Genomic DNA, 13,953 nt, shown 5'->3' on the forward strand with positions numbered 1-13,953 from the left:
TTTTACTGTAACTATTTCAAGACTACCCTGGATGCAGTGCACCTCAGAGGGAAACAGATATTGGTTACTGAGGAAGCCATTGAGGATATTCTGCAGCTTCAGCCTAAATTAGATTAGCCTGACGGTTACCAAAAGGCTGAAGAGGACATGCGCTTTCTGAGATTTGACTGGGATGCTGTCAAGTAGAGGATAGCCCTTGACCCTACTGTCCCATGGGTCATGGGAAAGAACACAACAATGCCTAAGGGAATCAAGCTGATGGATCTAAATGATGAGGCTCGGCTCTGGCACCAGATCCTGAGCAACTTTGTTATGCCGAGAACTCATGAGATGGAGCTGCCTGCTGCTATGATCACCCTCCTCTGGTGTGTGATGGAGGGTAAGAACCTGTATCTTCCATGATTCATCCGGTATTACATGGCCAGGGTCCATGTCAGAGGCACTCTCCCTTTCTCATATCTGATTACGCAGCTCGGCCGTCGAGCTGACGTGCCTTGGGAGTTGGCTGATGAGAAGCCACCTGCTGCAGACTGCAAGAAGATCATTCCCCACAGTAGGAAGTTTCTAGCTTTAGGCCACAGACCTCCATTCCTTACCGCATCTGGTGAGGCAGCCACATCTTCAGCTGCCCCTTCTTCTTCCACTACTGCACCAGCCCCACCCACTGCGCCTCCACCTGCCTCAGAGCCCGTTTACCACCTCGTGCACCGCTTATTTCAGCAGCTGGACCAGATGGAGCACCACAACCGGCGGCGATATGAGAGATCTGAGTGTCGCAACAAGCGATGCTATGAGCACCTCAAGTTGGTGATCCAAACTGGCGGCGACATCCCCTCCGAACTTGACACACCATCAGAGCCATCTGAGGAGGAGGCAGACGAGCATGAGGATGAGCCACATGAACAGAGAGAGGCTGAGCAGGCAGGACCAGAGCAGGCTGCGGCACAATAGGAGGAGCCACATCAGATTCAGGCCACAGACCCAGAGATCCCTCTCCAATCAGCACCTCCACTACAGCAGACAGACCCTCCTACCCTTATCCAGTCTGCAGATCCTCAGGCCATCTCAGAGACTCCAGCAGCCCATCCTTCCAGTGATGACACTCCTTCACACCCGGCTTGAGTGAGCATCGAGGACGATGCTTTACTTTAAGTGTGGGGAGGTCGCCATCCCTGGCGTATTTTTTTGGTGAACCACTACAGACTCTTTTATCTTATTTTGTCATTTTCCTGTATTTTTATCTTTATTTTTATTTTTCAGTATTTATACATTGTTCTTTTGCTATATTTTTACTTTATTTCTGCATTTTTCACTTTAGTTATATTTTAGCCATTTAGTCTAGTTTGCAATTCTAAACTTATTAGTTATAGAATATGTGGATTCATTAGTATAGTTTACCCTTTTAGCATATGATAGTTTGGTTTAATTGAAAATAAAAAGGAAGTAAACTAGAGACTTTAGTAAATTAAAACAATCCACACACCTTGTATATATAGCATTACATGTTAGTTAGTTAACAACATTTCATCAAGGAACAACACTAAGATTTTAAGGGCCACCCTAAGATTTACATTGAGAATAATGGAAACTCTTAATTTTTACTTGCATGACATGTATAACTGATATATGATTTTTGAGTTGGAGAACACACAGCCTGTGAGTTTTGAGCTTAACTGTATGGTTGCATTCAGACCATAAAATTTTCATTCCTGTGTGTTTTGCCCTTCTTTTTTATTCTGATGTTCTTTACTTTGTTTTAATCTATATGTCCAATATAGAATATAGATACATGCCAAGAGATAATTGAGGCCATCATTTGAATTTTTCCTTACTTATCCCAAATCAGCCTACCTTTTACATCACCCTTGTTAGCCCCCTTGAGCTTTTTAAATCCCCTTCTGTTCTATAACCACATTACTAACCTTAAGCAGAAAAATAAAATAAAAATCCCAAGTTAAATCCTTGGTTAGCTTAAGATAGAAATTGTATATGGTTTAAGTGTGGGGAATTTTATGGGAACGTGGGATGATAAAAACAAAGTAGGAATTTAAAAAAGAATAAGATGTTTCAAAACAAAAATTTGGGAAGCATGCTCATGTGAAATCAAAACAATTGAATTACCATGTGAATTGATAATAAAAAAATATTTTAATTTTTCCAGTATTTAATAAGGGGATACAAAAATTTTCCAAATGCAAAATAAAAAGAATCAATGCACATGGGACAAACTTAAATACATGAGTTTGCAATACAAAGAGGGAAAATGTTAGGCAAATAGGTTAAATAAACTTGGATTTATAAAGTATGTATGTTAGGTGAGATCTTAGACTAATCAAGGATTCACTTATTAGCTCACTTAGCCTTATACATATAACCTTACCTTTACCTTGGCCCCATTACAACCTTGAATAAGACCTCATGATTTTTGTATGTCTGTATTCTATAATTGTTGATTGGTTAGATGAAGAACAAAGTTATAAAAAGTAAGGACAGAAAAAGAATAGAGTGATTAACCCAATAAACACTGAGTGACTAGAGAGTAAACACAAAATCCAGTGAGGGTTCAATAGCTCATCACCATATATCTTTGCTTAACTGTTAATTGTCTTGCAAGTTTGTGAAACATTTTTACCCATCTCAATTGTAAAAGTGCTTTAACATTATCTAAGGTTTGGCTATGCACATATGATTCCTTGAGGATATGAATTAATTTAACTACATGCAAGCTTTATATACAAGTGAATAATAATTAGAATTGCATGATTCATTTAGGTAGTTGCATTTAGAATAGATTGCTTTGCATGAGATTCCACCACTTTAACCTTACCTTATTCTTTATCTTGGATTTAGCATGAGGACATGCTATTGTTTAAGTGTGGGGAGGTTGATAAACCCATATTTCATGATATGTTTTGTGCCCAATTTAAGTGATTTATTCAACCCTTCACCTACTTATTCATGTGAAATTGCATGGTTTTACTTTCCCTTCCTTATTATGTGATATATGTGAAAAACATATTTCCTATGTTTTAAAAATAATTATTTTAATTGCCTTTTATTACCATTCGATGCCGTGATTTGTGTGTTGAATATTTTCAGATCCCCTAAGGCAGGAATGATTAAAAGGATGGAAAGGAAACATACAAAAATGGAAGGAAAGCACAAAATAGAGTTTTTGAAGAAACTGGCAGCGACACGAACGCATGGACGACGCGGCCGCATGCCTAGCGCGAATAGGCAGTGACGCGAATGCGTGACTGACACGGACGTGCGCCTTGAGCAGAACGCAGATGACGCGTACGCGTGACCAAAGCAAATGCGTGATAAGGAAAACTCCGAGATGACGCGACCGCGTGACCCACGCGGACGCGTGACAGACGCCACGCACCAGAAACTGCAGAAAATGCTCCCAGCGATTTCTAAAACCCTTTTTGGCCTAGATCTAAGTACATAAAGCACAGATTAGAGGTTATAAAGTGGAGAAATGCATCCATTCATAAGGAGGCCCTCAATTATTCACTTTTCATAATTTAGATGTAGTTTTTAGAGGGAGAGGTTCTCTCCTCTCTCTTAGGATTTAGGATTAGGATTCCTCTTAAGGGATTTAGGACTTTTATTATTTCAACTTACAATTTCTGCTTAATTACCAGGTTCAATGTTCCTTTTATTTATTTTTCCAATTTAATTTATGAACTTTTCCATGTTACATTTGATATCTTTATTAGTGCAACTTGAGGTATTTCAGAATTATGATTGCTTTCCTTTATTCATATAAATAATTAAAATTTTTCCATGTTACATGATATCTTTATTAGTGCAACTTGAGGTATTTCAGAATTATGATTGCTTTCCTTTATTCATATAAATAATTAAAATTTTTCCCTTTTGGCTTTAATTTATTAATTGGAGACTCTTGAGTTATCAAACTCATCGTAATTGATAATTGTTATTTTTGCTAATTGAATCGAATTCCAATAACTCTAGTCTTTCCTTAGGAATTGACTAGGACCTGAGGATCAAACTAATTAGTCCACTTGACCTTCCTTTGCTTTAGTAAAGGTTAACTAAGTGGGATTAAACTCAATTCTCATCACCATCGATAAGGATAACTAGGATAGGACTTTCGAATTTTCATACATTGCCAAGAGTTTATCTTACAGTTATTTATTTATTTTACTTGTCATTTAAATTACTTGTTCCTTACCTTCAAAACCCCCAATTTACAAAACTCATAACCAATAATAAGAACACCTCCCTGCAGTTCCTTGAGAAGACGACCCGAGGTTTAAATACTTCGGTTATCAATTTTAAAGGGGTTTGTTACTTGTGACAACCAAAACGTTTGTACGAAAGGATTTTCTGTTGGTTTAGAAGCTATACTTACAACGCGATCATATTTTTATATTTCTTTACCGATAGAAAAACTGATCGTCATTGACCCATCTGAATCTCCAAGTTCTTGATTGATGCTCTGGTTTCCTGTCTAAAACTTGTCAATATTGCTTCCAAATCATTGTTCTGCTGGGGCTGAGATGTTGCTTGCTGAGATGACTGAAACTGGTGGTTATTAAAATTATTCTGTTGGAAACCACCTTGAGAATTATTATTGAAATTTTGTGACCTCTGAGGTTGCTCTCTCCACCCAAAATTTGGGTGATTTCTCCACCCCTGATTGTAGGTCTTAGAATAGGGATCATTATTGGGGTTTTTAGGAGCATTCCCCATGTAATTGACCTGTTCAGTAGAAGATTGAGCATAATTATAATTCTCATTTGGCATAAAATTACCTGTCATGGCATAAGGGACCTCTTGAGGTGCATTCTGAGTGTTGACAGCTGAAACTTGCATTCCACTCATCTGTTGAGTAAGTAGATTTATTTTCTGAGACATAAGCTTGTTCTGAGCAAGAAGAGCATTAACAGCTTCCACTTCCAACATGCCTCTCTTCTGAGAGGTCTCAGAGTGCAAAGGATTCCTATTGGAGGAATATAAGTATTGGTTCTTAGCAACCAACTCAATAAGCTCATAGTCTCCTCTGGTGTCTTCTTCATGTGCAAAGAACCACCTGTAGAATTATCCAAGCGCATCTTGGACATTTCACATAAACCCTCATAAAAGATATCCAGCTGAGTCCATCTAGAGAACATGTCCGAAGGGCATTTCCTAGTCAGTAGCTTGAATCTCTCCCAAGCTTCATAAAGGGTCTCACCATCTTTCTGTCTGAATGTCTGAACCTCCACCCTTAGCTTAGTCAGCTTTTGAGGTGGGAAACATTTAGTCAGAAATCCGGTGACAACCTTATCCCAAGTATCCAGACTCTCCTTGGATTGAGAATCTAACCACAACTTTGCTCTATCCCTCACAGCAAATGGGAAGAGCATGAGTTTGTACACCTCAGTATTCACTCCATTGGTCTTCATAGTGTCACAAATCTGCAGAAAATCAGAAATAAATTGATTCGGATCTTCCTAAGAAAGTCCATGATACTGGCAATTTTGTTGCACAAGAGTGACAAGCTGAGGCTTCAGTTCAAAATTGTTTGCCGCTATGGGAGGTACCACAATGCCTTTTGCATAAAGATCTGCATTAGGAGCAGTGTAAGAGCCAAGCACTCTTCTAGGTTCCTCATTCCCAATTGGATTTGCCACATTGGCATTAGCAGCATGATTATTATGATCCATGTTGGACTCTGCAGCCTTGTAAAGTCTTGCTTATTGTAAACGCCACCTAAAAGTTCTTTCAGGTTCAGGATCAAAGTCTAACAGAGATTCCTTATCCCTGTTCCTACTCATAAACAGATAGAAGACAAGAAAAGATGAGATTCTCTACGTCAGAGTGCAGAGAATTCCCAGTGAGGTAACCTGTGTAAAATAATAAAATAAAAATACTAAATAAAATAATTAAATAAAATTCAAAAATTGCTAGTAAATTTAGGACAAAATTTTCAAAATTATGGAGCTAAAGAAAGGAGAAAAATTAAAATAAAAATAACTAGGGAACACCAAACTTAATTTTAGAAATTAAGAAAAAAACAAATACTACAATATTTGAAAATTAGGGACAAATATAATGAAAACTAAAGCAGAGGCGCCTAAAAAAATGAAATATTAAAAGAAGAATAAATAATAAGAAAAGAACGCCAGAAAAGGGCAAGAAGCTGGCGTTAAACGCCAGAAATGGGCAGCAACCTGGCATTTAACGCCAGGATTGGTAGCAGAGGACGCTTTGCACGCCTAATTGGTGCAGGGATGAGAAATCCTTGACACCTCAGGATCTGTGGACCCCACAGGATCCCCACCAACCTCAACTCACTCTCTCTCTTCTTCACACCTTTTCATAATACTCTTCTCCATAAACCCTTCACCAATCCACATCCACCCATCATAAACCCCACCTACCTCACCATTCAAATTCAAAACACTTTCCCTCCCAAACCCACCCATACATGGCCGAACCCAAACCGTCCTTCCACTCCTATATAAACCCATCTTCACTCCTTCATTTTCACACATCTTAAACACTACTTCACCCCCTTGGCCGAAACACTACCCCCTTCCATCTCCTCTATTTCTTCTCCCTCTACTCTCTTCAGTCTTCTTTTGCTCGAAGACGAGCAAACCTTCTAAGTTTGGTGTGGTAAAAGCATTGCTTTTTATTTTTCCATAACCATTTATGGCACCAAAGGCCGGAGAAACCTCTAGAAAGAGGAAAGGGAAGGCAAAAGCTTCCACCTTCGAGTCATGGAAGATGGAGAGATTCATCTCAAAGGTGCATCAAGACCACTTCTATGAAGTTGTGGCCAAGAAGAAAGTGATCCCCGAGGTCCCTTTCAAGCTCAAAAAGGGTGAATATCCGGAGATCCGACATGAGATTCGAAGAAGGGGTTGGGAAGTTCTCACCAACCCCATTCAACAAGTCGGAATCTTAATGGTTCAAGAGTTCTATGCCAATGAATGGATCACCAAGAACCATGATCAAAGTGTGAACCCGGATCCAAAGAATTGGCTTACAATGGTTTGGGGGAAATACTTAGATTTCAATCCGAAAAATGTAAGGTTGGCATTCAACTTGCCAATGATGCAAGGAGATGCACACCCCTACACTAGAAGGGTCAACTTTGATCAAAGGATGGACCAAGTCCTCAGAGACATTTGTGAAGAGGGCGCTCAATGGAAGAGAGATTCAAGAGGAAAGCCGGTTCAACTAAGAAGGCATGACCTCAAGCCCGTGGCTAGGGGATGGTTGGAGTTCATCCAACGCTCAATCATTCCCACTAGCAACTGGTCTGAAGTTACTATAGACCGGGCTATCATGATCCATAGCATCATGATTGAAGAGGAAGTAGAAGTTCATGAGGTTATATCCTTAGAACTTTACAAGGTGGCAGACAAGTCTTCTACTTTGGCAAGGTTAGCCTTCTCTCATCTTATATGTCACCTTTGCAATTCAGCTGGAATTGACATAGAGGAAGACATCCTCATTGATGAGGACAAGCCCATCACTAAGAAAAGGATGGAGCAAACAAGAGATCCCACTCATGGACAAGAGCATGAGGAAATTCCTCATCATAAAATCCCTGAGATACCTCAAGGGATGCATTTTCCTCCACAAAACTATTGGGAGCAAATCAACACCTCCCTAGGAGAATTAAGTTCCAACATGGGACAACTAAGGGTGGAGCACCAAGAGCATTCTATCCTCCTCCATGAAATTAGAGAAGACCAAAGAGTTATGAGAGAGGAGCAATAAAGGCAAGGAAGAGATATTGAGGAGCTCAAGCACTCCATAAGATCTTCAAGAGGAAGAACAAGCTGCCATCATTAAGGTGGATCCGTTCTTTAATTTCCTTGTTCTTTATTTTCTGTTTTTCGAATTTTTATCCTTTATGTTTATCTATGTTTGTGTCTTTATTACATGATCATTTATGCCTTAAAGCTATGAATATGAATCCATCACCTTTCTTAAATGAAAAATGTTTTTAATTGAAAAAGAAAAAGAAGTGCATGAATTTCGAATTTTAAAACAGTTTAGTTATTTTGATGTGGTGGCAGTACTTTTGTCTTTCTGAATGAATGCTTGAACTGTGCATATTTTTTGAATTTGTTGTTCACGAATGTTAAAATTGTTAGCTCTTGAAAGAATGATGGAAAAAGAGAAATGTTATTGGTGATCTGAAAAATCATAAAAATGATTCTTAAGGCAAGAAAAAGCAGTGAAGAGCATGTAGAAAAAAAAATATATATGCAAAAAAAATGGCAAAAAAAAAGAGAAGAAAAAAAAAGAGAAAAAGAAAAAGCAAGCAGAAAAAGCCAATAGCCCTTTAAACCAAAAGGCAAGGGTGAAATAAAAAGGATCCAAGGCTTTGAGCATCAGTGGATAGGAGGGCCCACAGGAATAAAATCCTGGCCTAAGCGGCTGAACCAAGCTGTCCCTAACCATGTGCTTGTGGCATGAAGGTGTCAAGTGAAAACTTGAGACTGAGCGGTTAAAGTCGTGGTCCAAAGCAAAAAGAGTGTGCTTAAGAGCTCTGGACACCTCTAGTTGGGGACTCTAGTAAAGCTGAGTCACAATCTGAAAATGTTCACTCAGTTATGTGTCTGTGGCATTTATGTATCCGGTGGTAATACTGGAAAATAAAATGTTTAGGGTCACGGCCAAGACTGATAAAGTAGCTGTGTTCAAGAATCAACATGCTGAACTAGGAGAATCAATAACACTATCTGAATTCTGAGTTCCTATAGACGCCAATCATTCTGAACTTCAAAGGATAAAGTGAGATGCCAAAACTGTTCAGAAGCAAAAAGCTAATAGCCCCGCTCATCTAATTAAGACTGATCTTCATAGATGTTTTTGGAATTCATTGCATATTCTATTCTTTTTATCCTATTAGATTTTCAGTTGCTTGGGGACAAGCAACAATTTAAGTTTGGTGTTGTGATGAGCGGATAATTTATACGCTTTTTGGCATTATTTTTGGTATATTTTAGTTAGTTTTTATTATGTTTTTATTAGTTTTTAAATAAAAATCACATTTCTGGACTTTACTATGAGTTTGTGTATTTTTCTGTGATTTCAGGTATTTTCTGGCTGAAATTGAGGGACCTAAGCAAAAATCTGATTCAGAGGCTGAAAAAGGATTGCAGATGCTGTTGGATTCTGACCTCCCTGCACTCGAAGTGGATTTTTTGGAGCTACAGAAGCCCAATTGGTGCGCTCTTAATTGCGTTGGAAAGTAGACATCTTGGGCTTTTCAGCAATATATAATAGTCTATATTTTGCCCGAGATTTGATGGTCCAAACCGGCGTTCCAAGTCAGCATAGAAATTCTGGCGTCAAAACGCCAGAACTGGCATAAAAGCTGGAGTTAAACGCCCAAACTGGCACAAAAGCTGGCGTTTAACTCCAAGAAAAGTCTCTACACGTGAAAGCTTCAATGCTCAGCCCAAGCACACACCAAGTGGGCCCGTAAGAAGATTTCTGCATTAATTACTTATTTTTGTAACCATAGGCTACTAGTTTTCTATAAATAGGATCTTTTGCTATTGTATTTTGAGACTTTAGATCTTTGATTAGTCTTATGCTATCTTAGACCTTTATGAGGGCTGGCCATTCGGCCATGCCTAGACCTTGTTCTTATGTATTTTCAACGGTGGAGTTTCTACACACCATAGATTAAGGTGTGGAGCTTTGCTGTTCTTCATGAATTAATGCAAAGTACTACTGTTTTTCTATTCAATTCACGCCTACTTCTTCTCTAAGATATCCATTCGTTCTTCAACTTGATGAATGTGATGATCTGTGACACTCATCATCATTCTCACCTATGAACGCATGCCTGACAACCACTTCCGTTCTACATGCAATCAAGCTTGAATGTGTATCTCTTGGGTTTCTAATCTAAGATTAGAACCTTCGTGGTATAGGCTAGAATTATTGGCGGCCATTCCTGAGGTCCGAAAAGTCTAAACCTTGTCTGTGGTATTCCGAGTAGGATCTGGGAAGAGATGACTGTGACGAGCTTCAAACTCGCGAGTGTTGGGCGTGTGACAGACGCAAAAGGATCAATGGATCCTATTCCAACATGATCGAGAACTGACAGATGATTAGCCGTGCGGTGACAGCGCATTTGGAACATTTTCACTGAGAGGATGGGAAGTAGCCATTGACAACGATGATGCCCAACATAAAGCTTGCCATGGAAGGGAGTATGAATGATTGGAAGAAGGCAATAGGAAAACAGAAGTTTAGGAGGAACAAAGCATTTTCATACGCTTATCTGAAATTCCTACCAATGAATTACATAAGTGTCTCTATCCTATTTTATATTTTATTCATATTTTAATTATCAATTCTCCATAACCATTTGAATCTGCCTGACTGAGATTTACAAGATGACCATAGCTTGCTTCAAGCCGACAATCTCCGTGGGATCGACCCTTACTCACGTAAGGTTTATTACTTAGACGACCCAGTGCACTTGCTGGTTAGTTGTGCGAAGTGTGATAAAGAATTAAGATTACAATTGTGCGTACCAAGCTGTTGGCGCCATTGATGATCATAATTTCGTGCACCACAAGCAATAAACAAATAGTGAATAATATATGGAGAAACAGTTAAGGCTTCAGAGATATCTATTTTTCGGATTGACTTTTCTTACTAACTATTTTAATCATTCAAGATTCAATTCATGGAAAACTATATATGACTAAGCCCTAATTCCTTAGACCTTCTTAGTCTACTCTAACTTTCATCAACTACCAATTCTTTGGTCACTTAATTCCAATTAGAGGATGAAGTTCAATTCTAGTTTATGTGCCACAGAAACTCTAATTACCCAAGTATAAAAGGATTATATGTCACGTATCCTGTTAAGTCCAGATAATTAGAAGTTTAGTAGAAATTATTTTCAAGCTGTTGTTCAAGTAAAGAGCTTTTCCAAGTTATACAAGAACTCAATTAGAACAAGAGTCATACTTCCGTTTCACCCAAATTCATAAGATAAAGAACGAAAACAATTCTTGAAATATAAATTAGTACATGAATTAAAATAGAAAAATAATATTATCAATCCATACAATAGACAGAGCTCCTAACCTTAACAATGGAGGTTTAGTTTCTCATGGTTCAGAGAGAAAACTAGGATTCTGAAAAACTGTAAATTGTGGAATGAGGTAGAAGAGAAGAGAAAAGATTATTTTCCCTTTTATATCTAATCCTAATTAATGTAAATTATATTTCCTAAAATTAAATAATATCTTTTCTTATTTTTAAATAAAAAATTAAAGTCTAATCAGAATAAATAGAAGATCTCGCATGGTTTGTGCATAGGCGTGGGGACCACTTGATTCAATAACTCAGAAGCAAATCCCATGCCTAACTTGGCATGGAGCTGTGCCTTACTTGAGGTGGGCAGCAAAGAATGGCATGGAATGCTTGAACATTGGTGCCTTACTTGAGGGGATCATGCGCCTAACTTAAAGAATGGAGTGCTACGTTGCGTGTTGTTATGATGCTTCGCGCCTAACTTGAGAAATCTCAAGTTAGGCGCAGCCTTGGCCGAATTGATGGAGAATAAGTATGGACTATTATATATCGTTAGAAATCTCTGGAAGTTAGCTTTCCAACGCCATTAGAATCACATTAATTGAACCTCTGTAGCTTGAGTTATTCAGGTTTGAGTGCAGAGAAGTCAAGGTTGACAGCATCATTCGCTTTCTTCTCTTTTTCTGCGGAAACTCCATCAAATCCAGCCGAATGTTATCTAAAATAAACAGAATTGTACACGACTCAAAGTAGCACCCATAGTTGCTGAAAGATAATTAATTCTTGATTAAACTCAACAAATTGAATGCAAATTCACTAGAAAAAGATAGGAAAGATGCTCACGCATCAGAGGATCAAAATCCAAGAGCATTCAATAGCCCATACTCCACTTATCAAGAGCCATCATCACTTGAGCATACCTTCAATTCATTTATGAAAGATTGTCTAGCCTCACCTCCCAATTTTTCATATGAAAATTTTTCATCACTTGACTATGCCTCAACACAAAATCCCTTCCAAAACTCACAACCTACACAAACTTCACTGAACCAAAGACTCTCAAAACTTGAGTTCATGCTTGAAAAATATGAAGAGAAGATGAAGAAATCTTGGACAGAACAAGAAACCTCTTTCAATAACATGGAAGTGCTTTTAATCCAGATGTTGAGTGCAAAGGAGGAATTAGAAAAGCAAGTAAAAGAGGCTCTGATAACAAGTGAAAGTTCAATGAAGAAGGAGGGTGTGGAGGCATTTGAACCTATGATTTCATATCCACAGAAGCTAATTGAGGTGACAGAGTAACATGAAAATTTACTCCCAAAGGACTCAATGGAACATCATGTAGAAGAAAGAGAGGAAGTAAATCAAGGGAGTCCATACTCAATTGAAGCAGAGAGCTGCATAGAGGATAGGTTCAGTGAACCACCAATTCAATAAGCTTTCGATGCAGAGGACACTCCAACCATCACAAAACACTCGAGTCTTGATATCCAAGAAGTGAAGGCAACCAACAAGAGCACCAAAAAGAGGATTGTAACCAAGCTACAATTAAACATATCAAGGAAGAAGAAGAGGTCAACCACAAGCAATCCAACCCCTGATCCAGCAAGCAAGCTCAATCAAGCAAATAACAAAAGGAAGCTTGCTGGGAAGAGGTTAAGACAGGGGACACTGACTAAATCTTCTTTCTCTCTGAGGTCATTCCTCTTAACAAACTGGAAGAAGAGGAAGAAAGTCAAGAACAACATGTCAAGCTAATGACATTAAAAAAGTGCTTGTTGGGAGGCAACCCACCCATAGGTAACATTTCCTTTCTTTGCTTTGTTTACTTTCAATAATTTGGCATATGATTGCATTCTAAGTTTGGTGTTCCCATGTAACAATTTGATTTTTAATCTTCAATGTGTACTTGCGTCATTCTAAAATGAAAGTGTCACACTAAGTTTGGTGTTACCACTTAATTTTTATGCTATGTACCATGCACGTCACTTATTAATGCAATCATATTGTCTCTGTTTTTACTTCTTGTGCCTTTATTGTATCCTTAATTTTGCTTGCTTAAGCACATGCATTACTCACTGTTTTACTTGTTGTTTGAGGACAAACAATCATTCTAAGTTTGGTGTGGGAAAGGGAAGAATAGGAGAAAAAAGACAATAACAACGAAGATGAACTACAAGGTGGTAACGTTCTTTTTTCTCTTACTTGTTTCCAGTACACTTTAAATTGCATGATTGTCTTCTATTTTCTCTGTATACATGTGTGTGGTGAATAAGCATAGCTTGATTGCTGAATTGCAACATGTGCTATGATATCATAATTACCATCTTGAATTTTGTGATTTCAAAGCAATTAAGTATCATGATCATAAACAAGCAAGGTTATTAAAGAAGAAGTTAGCATGAACTTATAAGTATTGGGAAGCTAGCATGATTATTGTTGCTCAATTGCATTTGAATTTATTTAATTGAAGTTTTCATCTAAGACATTCTGTGAAATTTTTGGAATCATGAAAACCTTGAAAAAGCAAATGCAATTAAGGCAAGAAAAGAAAAAGGGAAAGAATGAGAAAGCTGAAGGCTCTGAGTACCAATGACAATTCATTTGTCAAGTACTTGTGGTGTTTATGTATCAAGAAAAAAGCATGAAAACAAAACACTTAGAGTCAAGGCTAGGCTCAAGTGCAAAAGCGCTCCTTCAAAGCTCAAGGCTCTGAGCATCAATGATTAGAGCGTAAAGAAAAGAAACAAATGAGCTTAAAGAGTCCTCTAATTAAATGCTTGTGGTGCTTATGTATCAAGTAGTAATACTTGAAAACAAAGCATTTAGAGTCATAGATTTTAACTCATGGTGCAAAGCACCCAAGAAGCTAAGCTAAGAAAGAAAGGAAAAGCTTATTTCAAGGAAGGG

General features: G+C 38.1%; 1 pseudogene; it reads left to right on the forward strand.

Annotated features, from left to right (window-relative positions):
- Positions 1 to 5,147: 5,147 nt before the first annotated feature.
- On the forward strand, positions 5,148 to 5,249 carry LOC112781609 (small nucleolar RNA R71; annotated as a pseudogene).
- The last annotated feature ends 8,704 nt before the right edge of the window (positions 5,250 to 13,953 follow it).

The sequence above is a fragment of the Arachis hypogaea genome, chromosome 19 (genome assembly GCF_003086295.3).
Source record: "Arachis hypogaea cultivar Tifrunner chromosome 19, arahy.Tifrunner.gnm2.J5K5, whole genome shotgun sequence".
Classification (NCBI taxonomy): domain Eukaryota; kingdom Viridiplantae; phylum Streptophyta; class Magnoliopsida; order Fabales; family Fabaceae; genus Arachis; species Arachis hypogaea.